Here is a 5,382-nt window from a genome sequence, read left to right as displayed (position 1 = left end):
TGTAACTGCAACTCAAGAAAGTTTTTCCTGCCTGCACCGCGACCATCTACGGTGTAAGTAAAACAATCTTTAATCAACCTCTACGCGTCAGTGCCTAATTCTAGTTCGCCGTGCCGACCTTTTCCCCGGCCCACGTGCCCGGGCTGCTGGCCACATCCCCTCGGCCCCGACAATAGACAGCTTTAAATGTTTTTTCTACATACCTCTAGGTAGCAGGGGCTCATGAATGCTGTGATGCTGGGGTGCATGGAGCATCCCACAGGAGTGCGGGGGCTCCCCAGCGCACTCGGCAGCACACCTGGAAGTGGACCAGAAGCATTTCTAGTCCACTTCTGGGTCCACTGAGGAGCATGCAAGGGGCCCCTCCCTGTGTCCTCATGGCCCAGCAACAGGTGCCTCCTGGGTCTGGGGGGGGCACCCAGGGAGCCAGGGAGGTGGGGGGGGGCCCAGCTCGCTCCCCAGCAGACCCCAGTTCACCTCCAAGCACGTGGAGGGCACTCCTGTGGGACACTCCATGCTCCCCAGCATCACAGCGATCACAAGCCATGCCTGCTACTTCAAGTTATGTAGAAGAAAATTTTAAAGCTGTATCTGTGTCCAAATCACTGATTCTCCAAATCAGCATTGAATCTTCAGATTCAGATTCAGCTGAATCAAATTGGGGACAGTGATCCAAATCAACATAATGAATCACTGTCCCTGATTCGGGCCAAATCCAAATCAAATAGGGCCCGCTTTGCACTCCCCTTCTGACTATAATACTAAGCCTTTTCTATATCACAGAGTTGGCCTGATTTAACTAAACATTTAATTTTAAACCCATTTAACTAAATTGACAAAACTGACGCAGTCACATTAATTTTAGTTTAAATGAGGTTTGTTTTGGCTTACTTTCAAGTTAGCTAGAAATTGCTGTAAACTATAATGAAAGAAGCCCTACACTACACCTCCTTCCCCATCTCAACTTAATGTTAGCACCTTTGGGACAGGGTCAGGGTCAACCCGACTGTGTGGCTGGAGCAGTCCTCCAGAAGTGGAGGTTGGGAGGAACCCAACAGGCAGCCTTTCACAGTAACTCTGCAGACCTGCTCTGTTTCTAGGGCTAGTTATGTTATAGAGTTCTCCTGTACCCCTTCCTTTGCCACAAAAGATTCCCCATTTGTAGCTTTAAAATAATCTCTGCTTTCAGGCTAGGACAAAAAGTTGTGGAAGTGCCAACTCTTCTCATTTAATCTATTATTTAATTCAAGTATTACTTTATCAACATATATTTCATTGTATAACATTGCAAGGTTTGTTTCCCACCTGGGCCCCACATACACAGCTATAAAAATAATTGGGCCTCTTTTGTGAAGAAGTTGGATGGCCTTGGTATATATCCACTCCAGCACAAACTGCATTAATTGTAAAGATGTTATTGGACTAACTTCTCAGCTGGCATAAACTGCTATAGCTCCACTGCAGTCAGTCACCATCACTACATACTGCTCTCAGTAACACATCATGGTCTCCATTCACATGCCTTATTCTTTCACTAGGAAGTGTTATCACTGGCCTCTGAGAAGAACTGAGGAAAGGACCCAGTGGAATCCAGCTTCAGATGATTCAGACTAAGAATGATTAGGATGCTTCTCACTGATAAAGGAATAACAAGGTTCTGGCCAGTTGCTCAGAACCTATGGTGATACAGTCCATATAATCACAGAAAATTTCCAAAGGCAGAGTTTATTAGCTCAATGAGCATATCGTGGGCTAAGAGGAAGTACCTTCAAGTTACTGCACCTAGCTTGGGAAAGGGAAATAAGTCTAAAAAGTCTTTCCCTTCACACACCTCAGCTTCTCCTCTGAAATTTGATAACCTCCATTTTTATGCCTTGGGGTCTTTAAACCCCTCTTTTTCATCTCAAACAAGGAGGAAAATATTTGATGTCCTTGCTTTTAGACTACACAATGAACAATTTGATCTAAGGAGCCAGTGGAGGGAAGCTGCATATTGGTTTAGACAGTTTAAACACTTAGTATTATTCTGAAAATGTAGGACCTGATCCACAGAAAGCAGGGTTTAGGACCTGATTCCCTAACACACACCTTGCAGGAGAGCTCCCTAATCCCCAGGTTGTAGTGGAATGAGAGTGGGTAACAGCACTCATACTCCTTCCTACTGAAGCCTTTTCACTTTACATAAAGAAAGGTTTATTGGGCCAAAGGGCAGGAAAAGGTGGACTATGAATCTCAAATTCAGTGAGTAGGGCACTCCTTCCTCCAAGAGCTGTTTATATTTAGTCGTCATCAGTTAAGGTACAATCTAAAGTATACAATGATTCCTACATGGAGAAGGGACTGTTCCTTTTCCCTCTGGATGAAGCCCTAACCATTAGGCTACAGTCATGCTCTTTTGCTCCCTTTCTCTTTCAGTCTCAATGGCCTATTTCTTTTTTATCAAGTAGAATAGCTTCAACAGAAAGGAGTACAGTACTTGCTGCTCACCCAACCATCCTAAATGTCCCAGAGTCTACTGGTAGGGATATTCTCCTTCAAGGTGGAAAATGTGTGTTTGAATCCCCTCAGATAAGAAGAACGGACTGAACCAAGATGCTTCATGTATTATGCGATTCCATAACTACTGAATAAGGTATGGGAAATGTCAGCATTTGAAGCATAGCTGTGCTCACCATTGTATATTGTGCTGAGACACAGAGTAAGCATTCTCAAAGCATGCCCACTAGATTGAGTCCCTCAGGAGAAACGGGCAAGGGAATGTGTGGATCCTGCTGGGGCTTTGGTGCTGAATTAGTCCGGTCAAGATTTAGGTGCTTCTGGGCATACCTAGAAGTAGAGCTTAAAACAACTGGCACTTTAGGACTTCAGGCACTGAGAGAGTTAAAAAGCAGCCAGGAAGGATTTGAGGATCTCTGTTTTGGACACACGATACCTTAGGATTTTGCCAATCTATTTAATGGATCTGAGCTTTGCTGCCTTATTTTTGCCTGACTTCAGTCACACTAGTAAGGTGCAAAATTAATTCTACAGCTTTTCTTAATCATTAAATACAGTCACTGATCTTGAATTCAACCTAGGCAATTTTTTTTAGAAGATGTAACTTCTCATACAGACCAAACGTGCATTTGTGCATGCATGCACAGCCTACACATTCAATCTTTTGCAGATGCAATGTTTCCTTCTATTTACATCTGAAGGGAATGAGATGATGTTAAGCAACATTAAGTCAGTCAATAGGCAAACCCGAATCTCCCATCTGGACATGAATCAATAATCAGAGAACACATTAGCAAAAAGATTGGTGAAATTGAAACACATACACACATTAGAACAAACTTGCTGTACTTTATTCAGTCAATGTAAACCTACCTTAAAAACACAAAATAGAAAATAAACATCTTTAAAACCCAATACATTAGATTAGAAGAAGCTGCAAGCCTGGTGCTCTAGCACAACCAAAGTTTGCAGCATCAACTGAGTTTTTCAGAGGCCAAAGCAATATACCAGAACAAAGTTGTATCTGTGTGATGATATACGCTTTGCACCATTATGAAGACCTTCAGGTGCAATGTTTTATAGCTGTTTGTTGCAAGAAGAAACATAGGTTACAGAGTTTACATTTGTTGCATTGCTTACACAGGCCCTGGATTAATATAAAAAACAAGCAAGAATTAAACTCTTGTTTCTCAACCTCTACCGACAAACAATTTTCATGTTGATAAAGCTAGCTTCATTTAAATGAGCCTTGACAAGAATGAACTTTGCATATTATTAACAGCTTTGGAACTACAAACAGAGTCAGGCTAGTATTTCCTTTTACCTGTTGCAGTTATTGCAATGTGGCTTGCTGTACATAGGTATACAGTTTGTGCAAACTTAACCAATTTCACATTTGCACAGTGTTATAAAGAACACAATTAATGCAAGCAACCTAGCCTCTGAGAACCAACAGCCATCACCACAATTATCCAAAGATAAGGGTAAAAGCAGCCACTAATCATGGACAAAGATGGACAAGATCATTTTAAGTCTATTTTAAATGTATATAGGTTTTGCTCTGAATTATGAAAAGTCTTTATATCCAGGCACTCTTGTGAGAACTCTGGCAATCATGCTTCTGCTAATACAGGTCATGAACCAGTCATGCCACTGACTCCCATTTTTTTTTTGTAGGGGAATAGCTGACCTTTTCCATAGGCAAAAAAACCAAACCCTTGTCTTTTCAAGAGTCTTTCCAGAATCCATTCTATTACTGACACACACCTCTCTCCAAAATCTACATATCATGTATGTAAGTGAACATGTCCCTGGTGTAGTAGCCTGTTGAAGTCCTCATAATAGAAAGTAGATCTACATTTGTTTAAAATCCAATATCAGATGTTCTCAAAGAAAAGTTTATATGGAGCCCCTAATCTCACGTGCATGATTGAACTCTGTTAACTATGAGCGAGTCTATCAAAACAGCTGAAAGACTGAGTATGTAGTTGCTCTTTAGGGTTAGAATAAGGTTTTATAAAGTTAGATTTTTTTTTTTTTACTGCAACATCATGCATCTGTGGTACAAGTTACAAAATAAGGAGCTGCTCCTATCTCAGGATAGAGAGCCTTTTATGTTTAGGTTTCAAGTGATATTATACCATGGTTAAAACTTTCAGAAGGAGAGAAAAGGCAGATTTTTTTCACAGAACAGCAAGCAGATAACATTCATTAATTCTAAGAGCCCATGGGTTCAATAATTTAAGCTTTGTTCCATGGAGAACAGCAGGAAGCTGTGAAGTGAGATACAGAAAAATGACAAAAATAATAATTTTTGCTTTTTAAAAGAAAAGTACGAACTCCACCTCCCTCAAAATGTTCAGAGAGCAACTATAACCACTTAGATGGAAACTACTGCAGAAACTGAGGGGGGGTGTACACAACACAGGGGTTTAATTCTCCCCAAATTGAAGCCATTGGCAATGCACAGGGGGTGCATGTGCATACCCTAGGATTGGCAGTGCACCTCCTAACAGAAGTACTGCTGACACTGCCAGTGGTGCCTGTGGGCAGTCACCGCTTGCCACTCCCCTGCCTTGCTGCCGACACTGCTGGCGGCGTCTGCAGGTGGTCGCTGATTGCCGATGGCTGCTGCCGCCAGTTCGGTTGGCACTCGCCACCACCCCACAACACTGCCAGGGCCATTGGTGGGACTTCCCTGCCCGCCACTGCCATACCCCCACTGCCACCACTACCACCTGTGGACAGTCGCTATGCTCCTCATTGTTCATGATTAAAGCAGTGGTTTTTAAAAAACACCACTTCAGTTTAGGTTAAAGTAAACCCCTGTGTCATGTATACCCATGTCAGAGCCCGATCCTTACCTGCCTCTCCAGTGGCTTTGAG

The sequence above is a fragment of the Alligator sinensis genome, unplaced genomic scaffold (genome assembly GCF_000455745.1).
Source record: "Alligator sinensis unplaced genomic scaffold, ASM45574v1 scaffold448_1, whole genome shotgun sequence".
Lineage (NCBI taxonomy): Eukaryota > Metazoa > Chordata > Crocodylia > Alligatoridae > Alligator > Alligator sinensis.
This window is presented reverse-complemented; position numbering follows the sequence as displayed.